The sequence below is a fragment of the Podarcis tiliguerta genome, assembly GCF_965153285.1.
Source record: "Podarcis tiliguerta genome assembly, chromosome: 1".
In the NCBI taxonomy this organism is placed as follows: domain Eukaryota; kingdom Metazoa; phylum Chordata; class Lepidosauria; order Squamata; family Lacertidae; genus Podarcis; species Podarcis tiliguerta.
The window spans coordinates 24,399,668-24,415,266 of NC_139534.1; the positions used below are offsets into that span (position 1 = coordinate 24,399,668).

The window sequence follows — 15,599 nt, forward strand, 5'->3', positions numbered from 1 at the left end:
AGGGTATGGAGTTATGTGACCCTTGAGCCAAGGAGATAAGTAACTATACAACCTTAGCAGACATCTGAAGGCAGACCTGTATAGGGAAGTTTTTTAATGTTTAATGTTTTATTCGGGCTTTTTTCAGGGGGAACTCACAGGAACTGAGTTCTGGGACCTCTCAGGTGGGTGCCATTGCCATTCTAAGCAAATGAGGGAGGTGTTCATGGTGAGTTCTGGCACCTCTTATTCTAGAAAAAAAGCACTGGTATTATTATATTTTTTTATATATGTTCGAGGCTGCCCAGAGTGGCTGGGGAAACCCAGTCAGATGGGCAGGGTATAAATAATAAAATGATGATGATGATGATGATGATTATTATTATTATCATTATTATTGAATGGGATGTTATTTTCATCAGAGAAATGTTGGCGGGTATGTGTCGCACAATAAAATAATAGAACAAACATTAAAGCCCCACAAAACAGCACAAAAAGCTTTGACTCTAAATGAGCGCTGTTTGTTTAAAAGTCCACGTCATGTTTCCCCAGCAGTTTTAGCATAACTGGACCCTGACAGAGTTCTGGCCTAGGTTTTACTTAGGACTCCAGTTCTCTTATCTCTCCACGAGCTGGACACAAGTTTTCCTCAAAGTATTTGTTTGAGACCACAGTTGCAGTAATAATACTACGTGCCACGAAGACACTACGTGTCTTCAGTTTCCTGGGCTCATCTGTAGATTCTTACAAGCACCTGTGGGTATTCAAAAGGATGTCCTCTCAAGGATGCTGGATTTCAACTTCCACCACCCACCGCCAGCATAGCCAGTGGTCAGGGAAAATGGGAGTCGCCCTTAGTGATCAGCTGTTTAAACAATCTTGTTCCCACATCTGGAAGATGAAAGCTGTTAGAAGCAATCTACTTTTGTGTTGTTGTTTTAATCCTACGTTTAATAGGAAACTTGCAGTATAGATTACTCCCTAGCACCAGAAGCCCACGCTCCCCTCTCTCAGCTTTTAAGCAAAGTCTCTTTGCAGGCTTTCTAATCTCTCATTCACATGAAGAGCAAAAACCCACCAGCCTAATCTGGTTTTGGATTCAGGTTTCTGGCTGTTGTCCCGGTGTGCTCTTTGGCAAAAGACTTTGAACACGCTCTGCACGTTTGGGCTTTAAATAGAAATCCTTTCTCTGCAAAGCTATTTTGGGAGAAGGTGGAGGGGGGGGGGGAGTGAAATTCAAAAGGGGCAATAAAGGGGGGGGGGGTAATTCTTTGCCAAGGCAGAACAAAAACAAAGGACATGAAAGACAAAACTGAACATAAAAAAGTTTTGTAGTCTAATCCCTCTGCACTTGAACCCCAGCCCTTAATTTCCAAAGGTCAAATTTATAGCCAGCTTTCATTATGCCGTGATATAGGGACATCGGAAACACTTCCTAAAGTTATTTCTGTGAAGGAAGCCATGTCCAAAATCCAGAGAAACACACAATGTCTGGCCCATTGTCAGCTATGGAATACAAACTTTGTTCACATTATTAGATCAATAAATATAATAGAATATATCAGACTCAAGATGCCACTAATTCCAGTGATATATTTTGAATCTACAGTCTATTCCAAAATAATACTTTAAAAGATATGAATTTCATATTGACTTCTTAACCTTAATAGCTTTCCCCTTTAGTGATGAAATGGATTCAAGTGACTAAATTTCACAGCACACATTCTTTTTTAGCCAGACAGGGGACTTTCCAAACTTTCCCTCTTTTTCGTGATTTCTCTTCTTGCTATTAGAATGGGATTATTTACCATTTGTTGACGTCTAGGATGCAATGTAGCCTTGATATTAGCGAAGCAATAACCGCAGTAATGAGGTAGGAAGTTATATTTGTATTTGTGTAGCTTAGAAAAATCTAATCCCCAAGTGCTGCAGTTTGTTTGTTTTTTAATCAATTTAGGAGTCAGATTGCACAACATGAAAGAGCACATTCCCATGTCTTGCTCGGTCTGCCCAATAGCGTCCCACTAAATGAGAATCGGAAAACTGGTTTTGCACAGATTCTTGTTGGAACGAACAAAAATTTGGCTGCTAATAATGTAGTCTTGTCAGCTTTAGGCTTAAGCCGGAACACATAAAGCTGGAGATAAGATTATAGCACTTGCTTGCAAGCTCTGGTTCTATCTAATTGCCACACATGATGCGTTTATGCATTGTGCTCAACATCCCGGAATAAGCAAGCAAATTGGGCATCAACATATGAATGGAATTTACTCACAGGATCCAAGCCATGGTCCCGCCAGCAAATTAAATGGTTGGGATTACTTACTAGTTTGATTGTCATTATAATGCAATAATTTCTTCCCATAATCTCCTTTGGCACAAGGACTGTCCCCCATACACTCTTCATGATCAGGAGTGATGGTAGCAACTTGCTTAGCAGCCGCTAGGAAAAAAAGAATGTTCAATATGAACATTCAAAGTGATGGATGTGCCATCTCCCCTCTTCCACATACATTCTGCAGACTATCTAAATGAAATTTGGAACCCTCAGAATAACCATTCTGTGATGGTGTAGTGTTCTTTCCAGGGAATGGCTGGGAAGGAAGGTAGGAAGCAAGGAAGGAGGCCAGGCTTCAGGGAATTGGCTTCCTACCCTGTGGCCAGGAATGATAAGATCAAACGGAAGGAATGTCTTACCAGTTAGACTCTTTAATAACCACAGCAAGAGAACAAAGGACACATCTCATAGAAATGGCAGTGCTCCCAGTTAAGGTTCACCCCCCCCCCCTTCGTCCCTATTAATATACATCACTCCTACATCTTGTAACCTGAGCTTGTACCCTCTGTGCTTTCTGTTCTAACACTTTCTGAGCTCTTCGTGTCTTTGGGGAAGGGGAGTGAATGCTGTCCAGAGACTGTGAATCTGTTAGCTCTTTCTCTTCTAGTGTTTCTTCTCCTAGCTGTTCCCCATCCAGTATTTCCCAGCTTCTGCCTTCTGAACTATGTCCCTCTGCAAACCATTGTTCCAAATCAATCCTGTCGTCCTGCTCCTGGGAAGATTCCCACCATTCTTCCTCAGTGCAGCCCTCCTTAGCACAGTCCTGGAAGGAAGGAAGGAAGGAAGGAAGGAAGGAAGGAAGGAAGGGTGACCACAAGCCAATAAAGGGAATGTTGCCATCTCTACAAGCAAATGTGCTGCTCAAATGACCTGTGAATGAGGTGACAAATGGCAAAGGTGGATGGTGTAGGTGGCTTGTCACTGAAGTGGAAACATTAAAACAACAACAGATACAATCAAAACAAACTTATGTGGGGTGTTATGGGAAAGACAGTACCTCTAGAGGGAGACAAGTTGTACTCCTTCTGTGATAGTCTGTCCACCTTTGGTTCCCACCCTGCACTCAGCTCTCACCTGTGACTCCAGGAAGCTGTCAGCATGCAACAGCAGCTGCACCCCAGGAAACAGTACTCAGTTGCAAGTGGTTGTGAAGCATCTGTCACATGACTGGCTCATCTGGTGCCATGTCAACACCACAACCTTAAAACAAACAAAAAACACCGAGCTCCCACAGATTCAGGTAGTTGTGTGAAGGAGCCTGGGATCATTTCTGAACTTCAGGTTTAAGTGTGGTGAAGACAGGAGAATGAATGTAATACATGGCGGGCAATGAAGGGGGTGAAATGATCTTGCAGGTGTGCCGCTGTGGAAATGTAGAAGATAAGAATGAATTAGAGCAGCGTGGAAAGCTGGAGTGGAAAAGCAGGTACAGGGCCACGTTCTTCACATTTTTCTGCATTACAGATTGCCATCTATCCCACAAGGTGCCCCAAGCCCTGTAATTCTTTGGCTATTTCTAAGCACCTTACAGGCTGTTTGGTACTCATTTCAGAAGAAATAATTCAAAATGGAGTATCATCAATTATTACTCCCTTGAAACGGTAGCTTGAAAGCATGAATTATTTTGTACCTTAATAATTTCACAGTATTTCCATTTAGAAAACATGAGCTTCTACACTGCTCAATGTTCATAGTTGTCTAGGTGCTGTGACTTCATTCTGCTTAATGATTCATCTCCTTATCGTACTCACGCAGCTCTGAGGCAGAATCTGTACTCTGCTGCCACCAGAAACGGCCCATGGGGACTGTGACCATAAGCAGCTATTTTTGCTCAACAACCCCCCAAATTATCTTGGGAAATTTATGACAGCCATTGGTGGTTTTCTGTGTGGGCAGCCTGCTCAGAATCTCTGGGTAGTGACTTAGTCCCAAATGATTCATGCTTTCGCCTGTGAGCATGCTTAGAAAATCAGGAGAAATGACCTCACTGCTGTGTGGGTAAGGAGAGGAATTCAGGAGCAGGAATACTATGTTACATTATCAACAGGTTTATTTAAATTGGGGGGAAATGCCCAGGGTGTGTGAACATTCAGGGGAGCATTATTCTGTCATCAGTCATGGAACTGGCGGATGCCAGCCAGCCAATCAGGATAGACCTTCCAATACTCCCGCCCCTTGCTTTTCCACATAGGAAAAAACATTTTTAAAGATCTAGCTCTTCGGTGATCTGACGTGCTGTAAGCCCTGGGAGCAACATTCATTACAATCGCTCGCTTCCTAAAACATGTCAGACTAACTCAATGAACAGTTTGGGAGGTCACATAATGGGTGAGATTCACCTAAGATGCCCTGTCTAAGATGCCTCCTTCTGCAACAGGAGACTAGGGCACGAACCAATGGATTCACGTTACAAGGAGTTTCTGACTAAACATCAGGAAGAACTTTATGACAGTAAGAGTTGTTTGGCAGACTCCCTCAAAAGGTGATGGGCGCTCCTTCCTAGGAGATTTTTAAGCAGAGGTTGGATGTATGATTTTAGTTAATATTCTTGCATTGCAGGGGGTTGGACCAAGGACCCTCGTAGTTGCTTCCTACTCGACAATTCTATGATTCTGTAAACCCTAAAATGGCCTTCACTGTATCAGTGGCGTAGCGTGGGGGGTGCAGGGGGGGGCCAGCCGCACCGGGCGCAACATCTGGGGGTTAGGGGGCACAAATCCACGGGTTAGGGGGCGCAAATCCACGGCTTAGGGGGTGCAAATTACTTGCCTTGCCCCGGGTGCTGACAACCCACGCTACGCCACTGCACTGTATTTCCAGCTGTTCCTTTGTATGGAATCTTCCTATGCCATTTTAATAGACTCTCTATTATGCAAACATAAGTGACCTTTAGGAACTTGTCAGCTTGAAAGAAAGGGGCATCTAGTAAGCCAATTTTGCTCCTGAAGGATGCCCAATCCAGTATTTTATTTCTCAAATGCTATCCATTCGGAGATTCATTGAAGGAGTCCAAAGCATAATTAATAATCTCTCTGCGTCCAACTTAACCTTACACCACACAGTGTGTTATCTAACTGAAAAATACACAGACATAAACCCCCCTTTTGCAGGCTGACATTTATAAAGTGCCTTGCGATTCAGTTCAAACACATTTCATTTAGTGGCCTGATCATTTTAAGTCAATAGACAAACCCATGTGTGCTGAAATAGCATCAGCATTACTTGATCAATGGTTATCTGTCTACTATATATTTTGGAAAGTTGTTTGTTCGCTATGCATTTGAACACCTCTTAAGATATTGGCACCAGATTTTGGGTGATGGTTCCTAAGATCGAGAAGCAGGGTTTATGTCTACAACTGGATACAATTGCATGCCATTTTGAATCAAAATGTCAGACTGAACCTTGTAAAACTGCACTGATCTTTAACCACTGATTTCAAATCTCAAATATATTTTAGTTTTTTAGAATTCCCAAGCAGCTCGGGGCACAAGGTAGATAGCAAGCTATACACAAAAGAGAATGAGTGATAACACCCCTCTTGGCCAGAACCACAATTTGTGCCAACTATCTGCTCAACTTGAACTTTAGATTGTTTATGAGCAAATCAAAAAGCATAGGTCTTAGTACTTAGTATTTAGGGCCTCCATTTTCCACAACTCTCCCTTTGGAGAACTGTCCATTTATTCCTACTTTCTGCTTCTTCAACCAATTCCTGATCCACCAGAAGACCTCTCCTTTTACAACTAAGTCTACTCACGAGCCTTTGGTGAGGTACCTTGTCAAAAGTGCATTATTATCACACCGTTCTGTAGCTCAACAAGCAGTTTTAAGATTCTAGACATTAAGGAGTTCCAGTAAGGGTGGTTTGCTCTTAAAGACACTCTAATTCCCCCCAATAAATAAACCAACAAACAATGTCTTAAGTTGAAAAAGACCCTCAACCACAATGCCTAATATGGTTATTCGGTTCCCCATCTATTTTTTATTCAGAATTCCAGTTTACATAATAAATGTGTTCCTAGACATATATGGAGTGTTCAAAGTCCTTCTAATTTTCAGTTCCAGACTCCAGTACAAAAATCAAGAAGTCATTCGGTTAGAATTAATGTTCCTTTTCTGTTTAAATGTTGCATTCCTTGTGGCAAAGTTACTTATGAAATGAGAGCATTTTATTTACACGCCTATGATAAATAAATAAATATTACATTTTCTGAAGGGGGGGGGGGGACAAGACAGGGATTGAAAATCTACCTTTCTCCATTCTGCTATATCAACAGTGCTCAGATGAAGCAGTATTGTCAAATATAGATTGAATGGGGAACGGCTATGGAACTGCATCAAACTGTGGCAAATCAACTGGGAAATATATTCTAATTTCCATTACTCATTAGCTCACACATTTTCCTTTTCTACAACTTAACATTTGTCCTGAACACTGACATGAACCCAAACTGAATTTTTCAGCACCATTCTTTTCCTAAGATATGTATGCGATGGGTCATGTATTTGCTTATCTACTATATATTTTGGATAGTGGTTTGTCCGTCTGCTCATATGCTTGTTTTCTATAGATTTGGACTGTGCTTTTTTCTTAAAAAAATATGTTTGGGAGTACTCTCATTTTGACTCAAGAAAACCACCATTTTACAGTTCAAATTGGAAAAAAGAAATACAATAAATGGACAAAAGTACAAAGATTCACAAAATGTTTAGGGGTATGTGTCCCCCTGCATCCCCCCAGAAAAAAGTACTGGGCTTGGACATTTCTTGTTGCAAAACTCAGCATGAGGGTTCTCAAGTTTTTGTTGATGTTTGGACACCAGGAACCATTTTGAATCAAGATGGTGGACTGAAATGTAACTTTGGTGTGACGTCACCCATTTTGTGTGTGGAGGTGGAGCATTTTCATCAATATTTTGGGGCTAGGTCAGGTGCTCCCCAGGTCATGTTGGAGCACTAGGTTGGTGTGTGCACACAACCCCAAAACTCAAATTATACTATGCATTTAAAATTCACATTTTTGTTCCTTTTTGTTGTTGCGGTGCCAAAGGATTCTCTGAATACAGAATAGGTTTGTTATATAATACCTCAGGGTGTGTGTTTTTTAGCTGGAACTCATTAGAACTCAGTTCTGGTACTTCTCAGGTAGGCGCCACTGCCATTATAAGAGAACAAGGGTGAGCTCCAGCACCTTTTTTTCTAGAAAAATAACACTGTAATACCTCAATAAAGTTGCATTATCATTTTGCTGTCTCATCCTAAGCCACTTGCTTTCCTTTGCCTGATATGCAAACACAATGGAGTTTATACAAGATTGTCAATCAGGGCTAAATAATAACGAATAGTAAGAATGCGAAAATACAAAATGGTTATTTGTGAACCATTTCCCCTTGGCTGAGGAAATCAGCCCTTCACAGTCACCATAGCTGCAGGGTATACTGAAGTCTTCCTCCATACATTTCTAATATATTACATCTAATATATTTCTAATATATTAGAAATACTGAGCTGGATGCAGAGTTAGTAATGCATAGAGAACCCCCATTAAAATCAATGGGATTTGCTTTCAATGGGCTTACTCTATGCATGGTTAACTCTGCATCCAGCCCACTGTACACTCCTATTAGATTTTTTAAAAAGATAACATATAATAACTTTCTGTTTTATATCAAAAAGACTGCTGCAGAAAACCATTTTTCCTAGTTGTACCAGGTGCTGGATCAGGTTATCTTTCCATTTCTCTTGTTAAGCAAAACATTGATCCAACTATATTCGGAGCTATAGAGCTGTTCCCAGCTCTGCCCAAAGGCTAAAGAAAGGTGAATTCTCCTCTTCCCATAAGTCTGTCTTACCTGTCCTCTGGGCTGCATAATTGTGTATCCTGCCTTGAGCGGAAGTTGCCCTGCCTTTTAAGGCAACACCATAAATATAACATCATTGACCTGCAAAGGTAAACAGTGAAGGAATGTGATTTTTTGGTCTTGCTGATATTCTGGTGTGCAGTATGCAGCAATCCTAATTGTACCTTACGCGCATACAAGCATTGATTTCTTGAGTCTTAGAAATGGCAACCATTCTGAATTTACTGAAGAAGCCCCTGTAGACTTTTCTTTTCTTTTCTAAAGAGGCAGTTTTGTAATGGGCTTATACAGTACTCCCACTCAAAATGTACGCTCGTAAAAAGCAGGCAAAACAGCTGAAAAAACACTTTTGATCTATTGTTTATTCTGGGGCATATTCATGTTATATGAATAGTACTATACATTTTGGCAGGGTTGGCGGGTGGCACTGTGGTCTAAACCACAGAGCCTAGAGCTTGCCGATCGGAAGGTCGGCGGTTCGAATTCCTGCGATGGGATGAGCTCCCATTGTTCCGTCCCTGCTCCTGCCCACTTAGCAGTTCAAAAGCACATCGAAGTGCAAGTAGATAAATAGGTACTGCTTTGGCGGGAAGCTAAACGGTGTTTCCGTGTGCTGCTCTGGTTCACCAGAAGTGGCTTAGTCATGCTGGTCACATGACCCGGAAGCTGTCCCTCGGCCTATAGAACGAGTTGAGCACCGCAACCCCAGAGTTGTCCGTGACTGGACCTAACGGTCAGGGGTACCTTTACCCATACATTTTGGCGATTGTCCCAAGTTTCGCCCCTCCCAGCATATTCTACTACCCACTGCTTCTTGATTGAGCAAATATTTGGCTATTTTATGTTGTTTCGCTCTTGCTGGTTCTGCTATTTTTACGCTGTTTTCCCAGCCAAACTGACGATTGGTGGAAGGTGGGCAATAGAGAATGTACAGAGAGCGATACACAAACTTTGCAACTTGATACGGCTTTCATGGGTCTCTAGACCCAGCACAGGAGAGAAGGGGCAGCTGAATGCAAGTGTTTTCCTGCAATAGCATAGGATCTTAGGGAGCTGCCCTACACTGAGTCAGATACACTGGTCCATCTAGCTCAGCACTGCTTACCCTAACTGGTAGTATCTCTCCAAGGTTTCCAACAGGGCTGGCCTACCTGGAGCTATTGGGAACTGAACCTGGGACCTTCTGCATGGAAAACAGATGCTCTAACACTGAGCTACAGCTTTTCACACATAGCCAATCCTTACACAGAATTTGTTGCATAAAGAATAGTCTCCCACTGAACTCGTAGCTACAAAATGCAGGCCACATGATTCAAGTTTTGCATGTTGCATTATACCCAGAGCCACTTTAGTATTTTTGCATGCCAACAAGGAGCATCTATGGAATTTTATTCGGAGGGGGGGCACACACAGGTTTACCTCCTAAAACCCCAAGCAAAAAACTGCTCATGGAATGCATTCTTCCCATCTCTCCATCTCCACTGGAGCCACCTGGCCCATCTGAAAAGCCTGAAGGAGATGTTTGGGAATGGCATTGGATACAATGCTGGGGGCTGTGGATGGAAGGGGGAGGTGGCTTCCCCTTGCGTGAGCAGAAGGCCTTTAGATCCAAGCCCATTGCTGGTGTGGATGTGTCCAGAACATGTATCTGATGAGCATTTAACAATACATTTGTCTAGCAAAGAAGAAATCTAGTCCTGTGAAGGCTAGTTGTAGGAAAGTCATTGTAGACTTATGGCAAAAAAATAATAATGGAACAGACGGCCACTTTTTTATTGCCACATTTTGTATCCCTCTCTTTCTTCAGAGAGCCAAGGGCAGCATACATTGGAGTTATCCTATTTTGTCTTCAAATGACCTTGCCTGGGGGGTGGGGGGAGAGATGGCAGCAAGCCCCAAGGTCCTCGAGTGTGCTCTCAACACAATTCTTCCTGATCCAACACTCCATCTGCTATATCACATTCCTTCCTAAAAAGCAAACAACTAGGAACTTTGAGAAAAGCAGATTCTGATTAAGGGATTTAACCTAGTTATGAGCGGTATATTACATTATTATGTTTTTTCAAATGAGAAGTAAAGATTGCTTATTACAAATCTCTATTCACTTTCAAAAGAGTTTAGTCTTGGCATAGTCTTCAGGTGCTCCAAGCCTGGTGAATCCCATAAAAAGTTTGACTCTTCTGTCTGGTATAAACATTCCTTCATCACCTCCCAAATCCTTGGCAAGGGCTTTTAATTCCCTTGCACTGACTAATGAGACAGCTTTCTGGACAACAAAGACATAATGACAATTTAAACTGAAAATTGCTTGTCCTTCATAAGGTAGCATTCCCCACTCCCTCTTTATTTTAAAATGGGTTGGATCTAAAGGCTGACTTCGTCTGTATGTAACCAGTGTCTTATAGTAATCATTAGTCACATGCAGAAGGACCCAGCCCTTGGAGTCAGCCTATTAATTTTGTTAGTGACCAATGGAAGGGTTCAAAATAGAGAGCTGGTCTCGAGCAACCCTCCACAATTTGTTGCCCTCCAGAAGTTATAGTCTGCAATTGCTATCAACCCTAGCCAGCATGCTAGGGTTGTAGAGCATTTTGTAGAGCAAAAAAAAAAAAGAGGACACATTCCCCAACTTCTAGTTTTAACTATGGTTCGCTATGATGACTCTACCCATGAAAATGAGGACATGTCCTGGAAAAAAAGGGCATATGACAACCCTAATGTTCAGGAATGATGGGCGATGTAGTCCAACAGCATATGGAGAGCTGAAGTCTACCCCACCAACCCTTCAACACAATCCAGACCTGCTTTGCCCTATAAAGCCCTGGCCCCAGATCCAGCTCCTCAGTCTGAGCAACTTTTTATAGGGAATAGCTGCCTTGGCTAACCATGTTTCCAGTCTACTTGGGACCCTGACCTTCAGCTGATCTTGGAACTGTGTCATGGCCTCTGATCATCCAGATACTACCTGGCTGCTTCTCTCTGAACCTGACCGTTGCTTGGAGTGAAAAGGCAGGAGTCTGTTTGAGTGGATTCAGTTCAGCTTAAAAAACTTGTTTGGAAACAAGGGGCTCCTAGAAAAATATGTAGATGCAGAAAAACTAATTTCTTCATAAGCCAATCACCACCCAGAGCACCCTAGATATAGTGTGAATGGCCATCTGGAAGCACCCATCGTGTCCCGGCACTCTAGGGAATATGAGGTGTTTGTGGCTGGTAGTGTATCAACTTCTGCAAAGCCTATTTCTAACAGGGACTTAGCCGTGATTCCTTTGAGGGGGATGTCTGCTAACAATAACCATAGACCTAGCAGGTTGCTTATGCTGAAACACTAGGAATGGGAAGTGGTTAAATACCCAGTGCAGATAATGGAAAGGAAATGAGACCCCTGTAATGTCTTTGCTTTGATGCTAGCACTGTGTTATTAAATGTTTGATTTTTAGAAGTATTGGGCATGTAGAATATATTGACTAAGGAACTGAGAAAAAGAGATTACCTCAGCTAATTGTCTGGTTTTACTGTTGATGAAAACTACTGAAGCCAACTGTCCCATCGACAGGCATCAGAGTTGCAAAGTGGGGAATTAGCCTAAGTGCCTTCTATGAATGTGTGTCTTACAAAAAGGAGAGAGAGAGAGAGAGAGAGAGAGATGCAGCAACACACATTTCAAATTTGTAGCAAGTCCATTTGATGTTATTGAGGTTCAGCACTGAGAATATTGGAACAAAACTGTGGTTTTTCACAGCAATGGTGTGAAGATTTGTGACTGGTTTTAGAGCCCATCTTCTTGGCTACTTGTCAAAGGTGCTAAATCAATTCTACAGCATCTCTCTTCCCCCACCCAAGTTTTCCTCCCAATCATTCTCTGCTACTGTATATGTAATTACATGTGATTTTCCTTCATAAATAACTTAAAATATATGTCCACCAGTGGATGTGAATAGACTCTTTTCCAACAGCAATATACATAGTATCCTAGAAGAGTGGTCAGAGGCTACTTCTAAAGACAAGCTGATATGTTGACCCAGGACATCCAGGTTTTAGTGGCAATGAACTACAACATGTTAGAATCGCAGCTTAAAACTGTAATGGGTCACCACATACCAAACAAATGAAGTATAACTGCAGTGAAGCTTGAATGTGGACCAATCACAGCCAATAATAATGGTCCCAATTAAGGTGTAGTTGTGAGCAATCAGTCACCTGTAATTTCAGATGTGACTCCCTATTAAAGGACACATGTAGCCCCTTGAACAGGAGCATAATAATTGTGATCAGGATATTCATTCTCATGTGCCTCTACATCAGTAATGCATGCTGTTCACTTCTCTTGTTGGAGTGCAATGCTTATTTGCAATAGGGCAGGGGGAGGAACTTTCATTGTGACTGACTCATCGAACTAGGAGACCACCAGGGCACAACGGAGCAAACCGAGCTGCTTGTTGCAGCACCGTGGAAAGCTCCAGGTGAGCAACTTGCTTTGACTATGAGCTTATCCACACTTCCACTTGTCCTGTAACTTCCCCCCAGGAAAATCTGCTCTTTACCACTGAATCAGAGCAAATGTCAATTAGGTTTTTCATGGATCGACATTTGCACTGAAGAGTGTGTTTTCCCAGGGAAAGCAGCAGGGCAAATGGAAAAACATGCCTAGAAAGCATAAGAGGAGCAGAAAACGACTCACACCCATGCTTTCTAGGTGTGAGACAAGCAAAGTATAGATGAGCCCTCAGTCTGGGACTTGACTGAAGCCTTTCAGCTCCCCAAGTCCAGATAGTCCCTTTCAGGCTGCAACATTTTTTGAGGGCAGGCTTGGAGCCTAATTCTCCTCCAAAGATTCCCACCAGGCTTCTTCCTTGTATTGTCCCTTACCTTTCTCGCCCTGATCTGGCCACAGTGATCCATGCGACGGTCACCTCCAGGCTTGATTATTGTAACTCGCTCTAAGCGGGGCTGCCCTTGAAACTCCAGCGGGTGCAGAATGCCGCGGCAAGGCTCCTTACGGGGTCCTTGCTGCGGGATCACGTTCATCCAGTGCTTTACCAACTGCACGGGCTCCCGGTGGAGTACAGGGTCAGGTTTAAGGTGCTGGTTTTGACCTTTAAAGCCCTATGAAGCCTAGGACCTACGTACCTATGGGACCGCCTCTCCTCGTATGCCCCGCAGAGGACCTTAAGGTATACAAATAACAACACTTTGGAGGTCCCGAGCCTCAAGGAGGTTAGATTGGTTTCAACTAGGACCAGGGCCTTTTCAGCACTGGCCCCGACTTGGTGGAACGCTCTGTCACAAGAGACTAGGGCCCTGTGGGACTTGATATCTTTCCGCAGGGCCTGCAAGACAGAGCTGTTCCGCCTGGCCTTTGGTTTGGACTCTGTCTGACACTTATGTTTCCCTCCCCTTATGGTCTTGATTTATCGGCTACTTTAAAATGAGGCTGCATTTTAACCTGTATTTTAAATTGGTTCCCCCCTCTCTTTTCCCCCTATTATATGTTTATTGTGATTTTATTGGTGTTAGCCACCCTGAGCCTGGCTCTGGCTGGGGAGGGCAGGGTATAAATAAAATTTATTATTATTAGTAGTAGTAGTATTAGTAGTATACTGACACAGACCATAAGAAGCTGCCATAAGCTAAGTCAGACCCTTTGATCATCCAGCTGATGTCTGCACTGACTGGCAGCAGCTTTCAAGGGCTTTAGAGAAGTGTTGTAGTTTCATTGCTGAGCAACAACATGCAGAACTCAGTGGAGTGGGAGACCAGCCAACCAGCAGAGTCTCTGAGATGTACTTACCTGGAGGTAGAGTCAGTATCCAAAGTCAGGTCCAGTCCTGGGGTTGGACAAACAGCAATCCACATGGTCAGACAGTCCAGGGGTCAGGGAATCCGATGATCATGGGGTCAAGGATCAAGACAAGCAGCAAGGTAAGGCCAGGAACTACAGGCATTGTTACCAGTATCTGACTGCTTCTGGAAGCTCTGCTGAAAAAAGCTGAAGCCAGCTGGTTCTCATCAGTGCCTTCTCTTTGTTCTTGATGGCTGATCAGATACAGGTGGAGTCACTCCCCCTTCTCCCCCTTCAGGCTGCTGTTCAGCAGGTGAAGCTGACTCCTGGGCCCATGATAACAAGGGACATTTCCATTCCAACTGGATGTGCTGGGGATTGAACCTGGAACCTTCTGCATGCAAAGCATATGTTCCACCACTAAGCTATGACCCTTCCTAAGGGAAATGTGGGTCCCTGGAGCAGAAGTGGTGTTGGTTCCACAATGCTCTGAGGGTACGGACTACAGAAGTTCTGATTTGAGGCCATCTGATTCATGGGCTCAAGATCTGACCTGGTCAAGATGCTGGAGCTCAGGTTGGTTTCTTCCTCTGGTGCTGCTGGCCTGATGGAACTGGCCAGCCCCAATCTCTGTCTGGCTCAAAAGCCCAGGCTGCTGTTCAGGGGAGGGGTTTATGGCAATGCCCCCCTTCATTCTAACAATGTGAGAAGGTCCGCTGGTTTCAATCATATGCAAACGAAAGATAATACCTTCCCCAAATACCTTCTCCCTTGCTTCAGATAAATGAAACAGAAAAAGTTACAGGGTGAAAGACAGTTCAGCACAAAGAGTGGGAGAAATATGCAGAGAAGCTCAGGGAAATGAGGGGGAAATTGTAAACTATTTGTGTTAGAAATATGGAGCTGCAAACATTCGATCATTTTAATCTCCTCACTCAGTTGTGATAAGAGAAAAATATTCAGGCAGCTCCTTTGACGCAGGAGGGTAATCTTTCTTCTTGCATGCAAGTGTCATCTTCTTCATTTTATTTTTATCCTTCCTATTTCCTCAAAAAAAGAAAGAGAAATTACCTTTCCTCTTCGCTGTGCTCCTATCGACCTCCCCTAAAGGTCTTCTTTTTTAAAAAATAAAATCAAATCTGTGTGTACTTTGAAGAACTCTGGTAATTTACAGAAGGTTTGGCTGCTGATAAACTACCACTATAAGATGCTGCAAAAGAGATCAGCTTTGTTGATAAAAGTCTTGAGAGGCCTCTTCTACCTGCTTCTGAAGTCCTCTGGAGAAGAGAAATCATTTCCCTGGTGCTATTTCACTGAGGCTGCATAAGCACCATGCGTCAAAAGCACATTTAAAACACATTTTCTTTCCAAAAAGATTCCTAGAAACTATAGTTTGCTAAATCTGTGAGGGGTAAACTACAATTCCTATGATTTTCTTTTGCGGGGAGGGACAGATCTGCTTTTAATGTACGGTGTGTATGCAACCTGAGATAGGGCACACCTCCATTACCATCGGTTTTTGATACAGTAGGAGTGCCTAGTGATTCCCAAAACGCCATTCCTCCTTTGCCCCTTCCAGCTTTCTAAGCCCTCTTGCTACTGCACTTTATGAGCCATACCCTGAGGTGATTTATGA

At 43.0% G+C, this 15,599-nt stretch overlaps 2 long non-coding RNA genes across 2 annotated transcripts in view; one reads left to right on the plus strand and one right to left on the minus strand.

The window, feature by feature from the left end:
* The window catches only part of LOC310665533, a 229,526-nt gene that overhangs the window by 103,379 nt on the left and 110,548 nt on the right, over positions 1-15,599 (plus strand). The gene's annotated exons all lie outside the window — the stretch shown is intronic.
* Positions 500-2,424, minus strand: LOC310665495. Its single transcript, XR_014505502.1, has 2 exons — positions 2,306-2,424; positions 500-733 (listed from the first exon to the last, which is right to left on the minus strand). It is a non-coding gene; the product is annotated as an uncharacterized lncRNA (long non-coding RNA).